Source organism: Numida meleagris, chromosome 1, assembly GCF_002078875.1.
Source record: "Numida meleagris isolate 19003 breed g44 Domestic line chromosome 1, NumMel1.0, whole genome shotgun sequence".
In the NCBI taxonomy this organism is placed as follows: domain Eukaryota; kingdom Metazoa; phylum Chordata; class Aves; order Galliformes; family Numididae; genus Numida; species Numida meleagris.
In genome coordinates, this window is record NC_034409.1 from 172662844 (window position 1) to 172675767 (window position 12924).

The 12924-nt window shown below is 40.0% G+C and overlaps 1 protein-coding gene across 1 annotated transcript in view; it reads right to left on the bottom strand.

Annotated features, from left to right (window-relative positions):
* The window catches only part of FRY (FRY microtubule binding protein), a 241890-nt gene that overhangs the window by 201720 nt on the left and 27246 nt on the right, over positions 1-12924 (bottom strand). The window contains exon 2 of the mRNA XM_021378243.1: positions 7041-7212. The gene's annotated coding sequence lies outside the window, so the exon portion shown is untranslated. The remainder of the gene's footprint in view (positions 1-7040; positions 7213-12924) is intronic.

Here is a 12924-nt window from a genome sequence, read left to right on the forward strand (position 1 = left end):
CAGGCTCAACAACCCCAGCTGACAATGATAGGAATATTCCACCCCAGAGATGCTACAACTCATCTTTTTCAATGTCTATATTCTCTTTCTGTGAGGAATTTTGATTTTGGACAGAGCTAGTTCACCTTCAATCTCCAGGCAGTACATGCTGTGCTTTTATTTAGAAAGCTGAGAAATTCCTTGCTTTGAGATTGTCTTTTAAGAAAAGCATTTAAATCTGATGACCAATTTACCTTGCAAATTTCTGTTCGATACATTTAAATGACTAAACACTTTAGGCCTCATAGTATAAAGATTTCTTTTTTCCCTCCAGACCTTGAAAAATTTCATAGGCCTACTTCATCTCTCGTCTGTATTTATATCTCACTGTTGAGTGGAAATACCATTGCCCTGTATCCAGTACTTTAATACCTGCACTACCAGTATCATTTGCAGAGGTAGAAAGTTTTCTCATTTTTCCTCTAGAGTCTCATTTCTATACATCCAAGGATTACTTTTAAGCTACAGCACCATACTACCAGCAAAGCTGAGCAAGCTACGTAGAATGATCCTTGGCTTTCTTTCATGTTACTAGATCAAAGAATTTTCTATTTGAAAACCTACAATCTGTGCTCTTATTATCTTCCACGTAGCAGCATTAAGAACATGTTTTGTTGTAGTACTTAAGCAGACAATTGACAGATGGACCACTTGATGGATAAGGAAATGGCTGAATGGTTGCACTGAAAGAGTTGCGGTCAATGGTTCCGTGTCCAGGAGGAGACTGTTGATGAGTGACATTCCTCAGGGGTTGGTATTGGGACCAGCAGTATTTAATACCTTTGCGCTATCAGCAAGTTTACCAACACAACCAAGGAGTATGGTGCGGTACACAATGGAAGGAATGGATGCTGCCCAGAGGGACCTGGACAAGCTGAAGAGGTGGACCTACTTGAACCTCATGAAACTCAACAAGGCCAAGGGCAAGCTCCTGCACATGGGTCAGGGCAATTCCAAACATGAGTACAGACTGTGTTATGAGTAGATTGAGACCAGCCCTGAGGATAAAGACTTGAGGGTCCTGATGGACAAAAAGCTGGACATGAGTCAACGGTGTTCACAGCCTAGAAGGCCAACTGTATCCTGGCCTACATCAAAAGAGGGGTGGCCAGCAGGGCAAGGGAGGGGATTGTCCCCCTCTACTCTGCTCTCATGAGGCCTCTTTGTAGTACTGCATTCAGCTCTAGGGACTCAGCACAAGACAGGCAAGGAGCTGCTGGAGCAGGTTTGGAGGAGGCCATGAGGATGAATAGAAGGCTGAAGCACCTCTCCCGTGAAGACAGGCTGAGAGAGCTGCAGCTGTTCAGCCTGGAGAAAAGGCGGCTCTGGGCAGACCTCATTGTGACCTTCCAATATCTAAAGGGGGCAAAGAAGAACGATGGGGAGGGACTTTTTGTCACGGAGTGTAGCAATAGGAAAAGGGGTTACAGCTTTAAATTAAAAGAGGGTAGGTTTAGATTAGACTTTATGAATAAATCCTTCACAGTGAGTGTGGTAAGGCACGGACACAAGTTGCCCACAGAAGCAGTGGATGCCCCATCCCTCCAAGTGTTCAAGGCCAGGTTGGATGGGGCCCTGGGCAACCTGGTCTATTGGGAAGCGTCCCTGTCCAGGGCAGGGGGGTGGAGCTGGATGAGCTTTAAGGTCCCTTCCAGTCCAAGCTATTCTATGAATTCACATATGACTGTCACACCATAATAATAATTCAGTTTCTTCATTATTTACTAATACCTCACCAATTTCAGGCAACTGGTAAGTAGCAGCACTGCAAAGGGGTATTTCAGTGAAAATTCTACATCACCTAAATGCAAAAAATGAAAATGTAAGCTTTTAATCTACAGGATCCTTAACATAACTCTCACAGGGAGCCAAAACTTACCTCAAATACAACATAAAAATGATCTGTGAGCCCGATTTTTGCAAAATACTGTATATAGTCTTTATTTTATACAGTGTAAATTAAAAAAAAAGTATCAAATCAATTGTCCTAGAGATATATACATATTCTGTATCTACAAGTTACCTTAACTAAGTCATAAAACTTTCCAGTAGATTAACAGGCTTGCCTGTCAGTACTAGACCTGTCATTCATGGTATTTTGAGGCCTCTCCCAGTAGAGCTACATCTGTACAGATCAACAAACTCTTTAGTATAGGTGTGGTATATACAAAGACAAGCAGAGAGCAGGACGAGGTCTTCATCTCTCACTATTTGCTCTCTCATAATTTGTTCACACAATTCCTGAGCTTTATGTGTCATTATTCTAATTGAGAATGGCAACCTACTGAGCTGAACACTTTTTAATGGTCAGCCTAATGAATAAAGAGATGCACAAAGTGAATGATTCAAATGGGTTTTATTGTATAGGTTCTAAGACAATAATTAAGAAACTGGAAAAATTACAATAATGTGATCTTAGAAGTAAATTTGCCTGCTTCCACATAGGTATCAAGTTTATTCCGAATTACGAACTGAAAGCCTTCTATTTCATGTAACACTGAATAACTGCACTAATAAAATGAAATCTTCCAATTAAACCCTCAAAAGGCAAGTATTTGGATCTCTGCTGCTGTTATTGCTGAGACTGTACCCAAACTGGCAATCTTGATTTGCTAGCATAGATCAACACCCACATTAACCAACACAAGGCCCAGTGCATGTTTATGTAAATAGCTAGACAAAAATTCACTGAGAAAGAAATCCAAGCCTTTGTGCAACCTTCGCTAAATTTTTTTCACTCTCTCTCTGGAAACACAGAAAGTAGGTCAGCGTATATCTCAAAATAGCACATCAGCACTGAGGAAAAAAAGTAGTATTTCTTTATCGTCTGACTTTTTAGCTCATTTCTCTATAGGGGGAAAGGATAAAGTCTTTCCCTTATTCTGCTCTAAGGATGAACACGTGCAAGAAAAAAATTGCTCATTTTTTAAAAAGGCCCCCAAATCACCCATCTACACAGGGAATATGCTAACCATTTAAATCCAAGCAAAAGAGCATTGAGTTGAACCATTTAAGCTTTATCTGAATATAAGCAAGGGAAAAGCCAGGAAGTTTAAAGTGTGTTTAAAATGCTGTACTGGATATGTATCACATCCTGTTCCTTGTACATCGTGTTCCCTCTATCAAAAATCTATTTGGTAAAATATTTACTTGGGAATTAAGGGCACACTTACTGTGATTTTGTTGTTCATCTTGAGATATTTTTTAAAAGTATCTGCGGTAGCAGTATGAATTGTTGCCTATTTTGTGATATTTACATGCTTGTCCTAAACAAAAAAATATTATCTTTAATATCAAGTGCATGTCTCCCGCTACTTTTTTCATTTTTTTCCCCTCCTATTTTTAAGGAACCCAAGAGAAAAACAAGGAAGTTAAAAACATAGCTTCCACAGATTTATAGCTACAAAGATTCTGAAGAACTCTTCTGGCTTTAATATTGACAGAACTTGTTTCATGAAATATTACAGTACCTTTACATGTAAAGAAAAACAAAAACAGCTATTAAGAATAATTAGGCAATATTAAATAATGCATATCAGCACTAAAAATGTTACTTACCTTATTCAAGTCAATATCAACACTGCTGCCTACAACATGACAAATGATGAGGATCTGTTTCCCAGAACACTGGTATTTTTAATTAGGAAAACATTATATTGCCTCCCCCAAATTCCAAGTGTCAGTCCTCATTCGGCTCTTTGCATTAGTTTAAAAGGACTGTTTGGAAGACACTAAACATTGGTGGTATGACCTTTTGAGTTCAGTGATTTTTATGCAACCAGCAGGAAATCCTAAAAATAGCAAAAACAAAACTTTTTTTCAGTTCTTCTTTAGAATAAAAAATAAAAAATAAAAATAAAAAAAAGAAGTAAAAACAAAGTAACTTCTCTGTGCATGCTTCACCTCAATTCTCGGGCACCTAGCTTTTGCTTATTTTCCTGCATCAGTCCAACCCTGTTTAAATCTCATCCATCAGCTTTTGAGCTGCATACTGAAGTACCAGAATCCATGGATATACACACACAGTTTGGCAATTACAGAACTGGACTCCTCCATGCAGTCAGGCAGAAACGTAATTAAAGTCTCACTAAAAAGAGAGACTGAAAAGGAGAACAACTTCCTCAACCTGCAGGATCTGGACCTTTATTTTACACTCAATAAACCAATGGTTGCTACCAGAACTTAAGTAAAAAATGAGAGCTTTCACAATTAACTGAGTGAAGAAATGGTAGAGTTTCTCAAACTTTAGAAATTAAGTCAAAGCACTAAAATAAAATCATTGAGTTTATATGTCCTGTGAATTCTCTACCTTGCATGACTTTAACCTAGCAAACAAAGCACATAATTAAGTACGTTTAATTGCATTCCTGGATCACTGCCAGATAGTTTGTCACATATCCCAGTCGGTCTCAGTAGACCCTTTTCATTCTTCCAAAAGCTGAGGGCACAGAATTGATTGAGTTTAATTTAGAGTTGGACAATTATACTCTTAAAAATATTATCAGACCAAATAAATCATGGAGCAGAATTTTCTAATGCAGCATTAAAATAAGTAAGAGGAAATAAGGTGGTCATGTTTATGAGCAGCAACAGATAAAATCACCCCTAGCATTCACTTGCTGATGCCAGTAACGTCATTCCCCAAAACCTGCGAGAACATTTGGAAAGATAACATCAACATTTGTCAGACTTCAGTACTACTAATTTTTCTCATCTGCCACCAGTGTAATTAAAAAACAAAAACACATTTCTAGTTAAATGGAACGAAATAATTCCTTCCACTCATTGAGTTTTCTCTAAATCACAAAAGACAGATTTCACAAGAGCATATATTGTCAGTTGGTTTCATCTCCCTTTTAAGAAACAAAGGCCCATGAATAGGTGCATGTTCATGCATTAGACTAGCTATTAGGAAGAAATTCTTTACTGTTAGAGTGGTGAGACACTGGAACAGGTTGCCCATCAAGGCTGTGGATGCCCCCTCCCTGGAAGCATTCAATGCCAGGCTGGGTGGGGCTTTGAGCAGCCTGGTCTAGAGGGAGGTGTCCCTGCCTATAGCAAGGAGTTGGAACTACATGATCTTGAATGTTCCTTCCAACCCAAACCATTCTATGATTCTATGTAACACCAACTCTCAATTCAAGGACATTTACAGGACACCTGCTGATATGCCAAATTTGTACTCACTGGTGTGGGAAGCCTGCTGCCATGAGATATTGTTTTCACTCAGAATCTATTAGTTTAACTTCTTCAACTGCTTTGTCAATTAGAGGCATTAGTACAATCAGCTGTTTCAAGACAGAGTAGGGTAGATAAAATAGTCCAGAAATGATCAAAACTAGTCTTTTTGCGTTTGCCTAACTGGAACATATCTGGTCCCAGAATTAAAGCTGAAAGGTAGTATAGGAGACAGTGCCCATTTCCCAGCTGAGAGTCTGTAATTAGATTAAGTTGTACATTTCCAGACCAGAGTCATGCATTTCATCTTGGCTCACATGGCACAATGATACGTGCCCAAACTAGTGTATAGAACACTGGTTCCTCTTGTGACTATGTTATTTTGTACGGTTCAGACATCTCCTTCATGCCCTCCAGTGACTGACACGTGGATTTCAGCATGTTACAGTGACACACCAGGTTGAAAACGTTCAGATTGCTGCTGCCGAGAAGAGACTTAGAGCCCTACCACAAGTCACACTGAACCTACATGTTCAGTCCATCTCTTGCCAGCATGCAGGTATGCAGCCTTCTGCACAGGACATCTCATATGTAAGCAAGAAAAAATTCCATCTTCATAATAGAGGGCTAGAACTAATATCAAAATATTCAGACCTCTGTACTCCAAAGCACAAATATATCGTTCTGCTCCTTTTTATCTGCACTGTCTTGCATACAAGAAGAGACTATATTGAATAATAAATGATATTACAACTGTCCCAATGTACTTAAAACTATCATCTAAAAATCCAAAAAAAAAAAAAAAAAAGCCAAAATAGAAAAATCTGCATTTAAGCAATTGGCAAAGAGCATAAAAATAACTACTCAGACTGAGAAGACCACAGCCCTGCCAAGAGCCTTTACGAAACTGCTCTTTAAGAGCAAAATAAAATAATTGTCTCTTCAGTGGAATAGAACTGGGAGCACTATAGAAGCCAGTACTTCAAGAGATATACTGCTAACAACATGATTTACTGTGAGTTAATTACAGGGCAAAATTAACTGACTCCAAGAAATCTTACTTTTTTGTATGACAGAAGGACTAAGTAGATTTTAATAATGACAGGTAAAAACCTATCCAACCTTTTTAGTAGGAGAAAAATGTTTTGCTTTGTTTAAGAAGCTGATGAACTTCTGCTCACATTGCTATTTTTCCTTGAGATATAAATGCTCAGTAGCAATTGCAGTTATTTCAGATATGATTAAGTATACATGCAAAATGCTTATTCATGCTATTCCAGTAGTATCAGCATTTACAAAAGCAAATACATCCAACTGTTTTTCGTAAGGAATTTCAGCCTTAGGAAGGTGTTAGCTGAACACTTGCATTGTATCAGATTAATCAAAAAACACAAGTTTCTGCAGCTCCTGGTCACGGTCCACTAACTTTCAGTGATGTCATGACAAAGAGTTCATAAATACTTGCAGTAAAGTATTTTGCATAATCTCATGTTGCATGTGATAATCTTAATTAGTCTTAGTATAGTTTAGTAGTTCGTGTTGAAAGGTCATAAGAATAATCATTGCCAAATAGTTAAAATCATGCATGCAATCCTTTTCAGTAAGAAATATATATACAAGTTTCCAAATCTTAATATGCCTAATATTTTATATTTTTTGCTTATGCAAAGCATTTTAAAACATTTACTTAAAAATGGAAAATAGTTGCCACATTTACGCAATAAACAAATGCATTCATAAAGCAATAAACTTCACTATAATATTCATTCTTGGTAACAAAAATCTCTTACAGATTCAGGAAGACTCGATACTTAAAGTCTTACCTTTCCCCGAAGCAACACCTTCCAGTAGTGATCTCTCTTAATGCTTTAATTTTGCAATGTAATTTTCATAGTTTTCTAGTTCAGGATGAGATGGGTTAATTGCAAGCAGTTGGATGCTATCTTGCTTGCTTCCTGAAGATCACTGTTTTGCATCATGTGTCATCACAACTACCTAGGAAAAAAAACAGTCATTGTAAACATCAGTCACCTGGACAACAGGATATATTATTGCTTCGAGTTCAGATTAAACAAAATCCAAGTCTTAAAATATAACCTTAAAAGTTGTATTTATCTACCAAACATTTCGTAATACGTGCTCTTTAAAGAATTATTGCATACTTTCCTCCATCCTGTTGTATAGAGACACAAAACAAGTGGAAAAATTTTATTGTCAATTCTTAATCTTACAACCTGTTGTCACCACTGATGATATGAAGTAGGCATCTTTTTTCTTGTAGGTTTCTGGTCAGAAACTGCCAGTAACAGCAGAAACAGAGTTACACTGTAATTCCTTAGGCACGGGTAAACAGAGCGGGGCCTTTGAAAAATAAAAATGTTTAGAGTAGGAATCTACTTTTACTGTTCGGCTATAACTGCAGGGTCCCTATTAGAACAACAGTCAGTATTTTTATTTGGTGCAACTATAGGCATCTAACAGGGACCCTGCAGTTATAGCCAAATAGTAAAAGTAGATTCCTTTTAAAATTCAGTCTAATATCAGCTTCAGGACCAGGAACAGAAGTTATTCACCCATAACCACTTCTTGAGACAGGCTAGGTACATCTGCTTTCATGCTATGTGGAAGCAGTACAAAGCTAACATTATAACTTTTCTTCACCTGGACTGGTGGAAATCTCATCTCCCAAAATCCCTACACTTTGGGACTGCTTTTGGACTGCAAGGTTAAGTCCTGGAGTCTCTGGATGTGGTGGCAAAGGAGCATGAAGCTGTCTCCATTGTCCTTCCCCAAGCACCACACTCGTCCTATTATGGCACATCTCTTCCAATGTGTCCTTCCAGGTCTTACTGCTGTTCCAAAAGGCAGCGAAGGAAAGGAAGCTGAGAAGTTTCAGCAGATCCCAACATACACAAAGGCAGCCAGAGACTGCCATCTGCACCATGTCTGTGTTCAAAACCACTGGCAGCGCATCTGGGGCTGGTGCTTTGGAGAGCAGTCCTGTGATGGTCACACTGAGACACCTGTAGAGCTGGGTTACCAAACCCAACATGAACTTCATTGCTACAAAGACAGTTTAAATGCTACATAAATTTGTGATGTGAGTAAGACACCTTACTTGCTTCAGAAAGCCAAGCACCTAGAAGCCTCCTGGCTGAAAAGAAAGTATTTGTATTTTGACGAAAATACCTTAGAAGCCCATGGCAAGTGTGAGTGAGCCAACAATCTGCATATATCAGTCCATCCCAGGGCTGATGAGATGTGATACATGGGATGAACCTCCACCGGTTCTCTCTTACAGCTTCTTACTCCACGCTGGGCTAGTTCAGTACTAGGTGCAGCTGCTCAAGCCCTCATCCAACCACAACATCTTCAAAGCACCTCCCAGGATGGAGGTCCACAACCTGCCTGGACAACCACCATGCTGTCATAACAGCCTCTTGAATCTCAATCTAAATATCTAGATCCACGGCAGGAAATAAGACAGTAAATCACAACAGTATTACTTGACCTGTTCAGCCAACAGAAATGTTTGAGCGGGTGCTTAATCAAAAGATTCAGTATTAGCAGAAAATTGTCTCCCATTTGTTACCTCATTAGGCGCTGTTTTACAAGTCTGTCTCCTCTCCTCACCCCTCCTGTAACAGCAGAAACCACCCCACTATTTCACTATGTATTACTAAAGGGCGAAAACATTTTTTATTTCTTTTTCCCTTCTGGATACCCCTTTGCAACTATCTTCCATAAAAACACAAGTGTAGCTGTACCCCTATTTTAACAAACAATGCCCAAAGTCCAGATAATTCGCTTGTTCCACATTTATACTTAAGAATTCAAGTTTCCTGAATGTAAAGAGAAATATCAAACTGTGGCATCTGAGTCAAAAGTCATTGAGATGGAACAGTGATGGCTCGGATCTGCACCATCAAACTGTCTGCAAATTGAGCTATCTTTGCGTATGCTACACTCCAGTTGCATTTTGAAGGTAAGGTCCCAGTGCCTAGATGCTGTTTTAGTTTTGAAAAATGAAAACTGACAGACTAGATCTGACAGGCTCCTGCAACTACTTCAGTTCCTCACCTCCCTGCTGAGAAGTTCATTCACATTTGTGAGATGCTGTAGGATATGTGTTAGGTTTTTCAACAAAAATAGGTTATTGAGTTTTAAGCCAACCAAACAAAATCCTAATAATATGGAATCGTATCATTTGAATCATCATCATCAATGCAATGCTGGATTTAATCTGTCGTCTGTGTAATACAAAGAGACTACGCCTCTCATCAAAAGCAATCAGCTGTTTCTGCACATCCATGCAGTAAATTGCACTTTCCAATCCCTCCTAGCCTGAAGCCATTACCCTTCACTTAGTGGGAGGAGAAGAAGGAGGGTCTGAAGGAAAGGAAGGGAGTATTTTCCATTACAGACTCTCAGACAACTGCTGTATATCCTGATTTTCACAGACATATTTTACTTCCAAGAACATGGGCAAGCTGAATCAAGCAATCTCCAGCCAAAAGATACAACCGTGTGCACACATACTGTCAGTGAATCCAGTACGCAGAGGGCACAGCTCCTCCACAATCAGTGCAGAAACCAGCCCTGGGCAGGGCTTAAGAGAAGAATGAGCAAACTACAAAACAGAGTACAGCATGGATGTAAATACAAAGCGATGCATAAGTTTGCCATGCACTATCCAATTTTCTACTCATCCTTCTCGATGCATTTCTTGGTAAATATGTTACTCCTACACAGGTATTTTCTACATGAAACTATGACTTTCTTAGCTCAGTGCTTTGTTACATCAGTCTCATACATGCAATACAACGTGTAAGTCAAAGAGATCACTAGCACTTAGACTGTGCCCAACTATTTTTTCCTGAAAAAGAAGTATTTTCATTTTTAACCCTAGTAACTCTTTTTTCTTTCAAATACTAGTGCTTAAGGTCATTTCTGAAATAATTCTTATAAAACAATATTCAAAAATTTAATGAAAATTATGGTCTTAAGTTCACAAAATAGAAGTGTTTAGAGCTGTACAGTAAGACATCCCGAAACAAGGAGGTTTGTCAAAATACACACTGCTCTTCAAAAAGTAAAGTAACTAGTGAAGGTAGCAGCTGCATCCCTTCAGCACCCTCTATTGGCCTTCTTGCAGCATGTTACTTTGTGTTCTCAGAATTGTCATTTGGTTTGTCCTTAAGTTTTCACAGCGATATTTATACAAAAACACACATGAAAAGAATAAAAATTAAAATAATAAAAAAACACACCTTATTGGGGTGTAAAAATTTGAAATACGCAGTACAAAGTCACTTACTATCATAATGCTCAGTGTTCCCGGTCATGCCATGCATTAGCCCATCTCTGCAGATGGCCAGAATTTATCTAATTACAAGGGCAAAATGTTCTGTTTTTTTTTTTTTTTTTTACCAGCCCTCTTTGTCTGATATTTCTAACAAACACTAATACTGAATAGCATCTCATGTGCAGCTCTCACCAATACAAACGACAGCTCTGCAGAAAGAACAACTACTTTCATGGAACCAAGAACTTAACAATAGACACATTATAGAGAACAGCATCCGCAAAAGATGGCACTCAAGCCACGTCCCATGGAGCGCACAGATAAATAAAGTCCAGATGCCAGATACAAGGTGATCTAAATATAACCTCCGCACACGGCCTTCTGCTGAGCGGCCAGATGGTGCAATTTCCAGCGGCAGAGGCCCTCAGCCCAGAAAGCCCCGCAGCTGCGTCCCAAAGCCGGCTCAGGCTCTGCAGCAGCAGATGTGCACTGCACTGGGGCGGCAGAGGGAAGAGAAGGGGGAGGCAGTGGGGCTGGGGTGGAGAAGACGGCCCTGGGGGACATGGGGGTGCTGGGGGCTGCTCCTCAGGGGAGATCAGGGTGGGAGAACCACCCTGGGACTCTCCTGATATTCCCGTGATTGTCAGCTTCAAAACGGTGCTAATAAAAACTGATGGTGAGACAATAACCTCCAGAACATGCTGACATGCATGCGCTTTAGTTAAGGGAGCTTGTAGTACTGTTCATTAGAAAGCATTACTACAGAAACTCAAATACTAACATGCCCACTTCTGCCTCAGGTAATCTATACTGTATCGCTTAGTGGGGATGGAGAAGGTGGTCTGACATGGAACAGCAACATCTCCTGCACAGGACAAAAGCAAAATGATCCCACAAAGTCTGTGCAGTTCAATCGAGGTCATAACCAGGCTGAAGCCTGAGGTGGACCCCAACTGTAGCCACATCCATGAACCTCAGAAAGGAAGAAAAGCAATCAAGTCTGCAATTCATGATCTTACATCCCTGTCAGCACTTATCATTCTATCAGGTATTTTCAGGCTTTATTATTTTATTTGCTTGTTCTCCATTTATAATTCACACAAACATTTTCTTTGTTTTGGTATTTTTAAGACAAAATTATCGTTTCATCCCTCCCCCCCGCCCCCTTCCACGTTTAAAAGCTCTGCTTCCAAACAGTTGGAAGTGGCTTCCTCTAGAACTTGGCTGCTGGCTCGCAGGTTCCTTACGCAAGGAGCTCCTCTGCCTAGCAACCCTGCGGGTGGGGCTCCAAACAGCAACTGCCCCATGTGCGTTCTGCAACTCAAAGCAAGGGAAAAGAGAAAAAGATGCAGGAGCTGTTGGGTATGAGGGGAAACACTGCCTTTCTGCATGAGAAATGGAACTCGGTTTAAAAAAAAAAAGGAAGGTGAAAAGCAACACAGAAGAAAGAATCAAAGGCAGCTAAAATATTTCCCACCCAAAGTTGTAATTAGTTCTGAGATCATAATATGATAATGATTAATGGGAGAAATAATTTATGCAAAGAACAGGTTATTTCCTGCAGAGAATCATGTAAATACTTTGCTGTTATGGTACCAATCTGCCCCTCCCATTGAATACTGAAACGATTTCAACTTATCAAAATGTCTCGTTCAATAATTACTGGGAAAACAGCTGGGTCTTTTCAACAGAGAGGAAGTTTCACTATCAGTATCTTTGTGTTGAGAAGATAAACTGAAAAATGTGAACGTGAACATTAAAATCACTGTTGACTGAATTTCAGCAATAAAATTAAATTTCATTTCTAAGTTCATGCTGTTTAAAAGCAGACAGAAGTATGAGTCTTTTACACTGTCTCCCACAGTGGTCTCCTGGAGAAGCTGGCAACACTCTTTGCTGGGTAAAGAACTGTCTGGATCTCTGGGCCCAGAGAGTGGTGGTGAATGGAGTTAAATCCAGCTGGCAACCGGCCACAAGTGGCACCCACCAGGGGTCAGTACTGCGGCCTGTCCTGTTCAATATCTTTACTGATGATCTGGATGAGGGCATTGAGAGCACCCTCAGTAAGTTTGCAGATGACACCACGCTGGGAGGATGTGTCAATCTGTCTGGAGGTAGGAAGGCCCTACAGAGGGATCTGGACAGGCTGGATCACAGGGCTGAAGCCAGAGGGATGAAGTTCAAGACCAAGTGCTGGGTCCTGCACTTTGACCACAACAACCCCAGGCAACGCTACAGGCTTGGTGCAGAGTGGCTGGAAGACTGTAGAAGAAAAGGATCTGGGAGCGTTGGTTGATACTCAGCTGAACATGAGCCAGCAGCGTGCCCAAGTGTCCAAGAAGGCCAACAGCATCCTGGCTTGTATCAGAAATAGTGTTGCCAGCTGATTATCTCCCTCTACT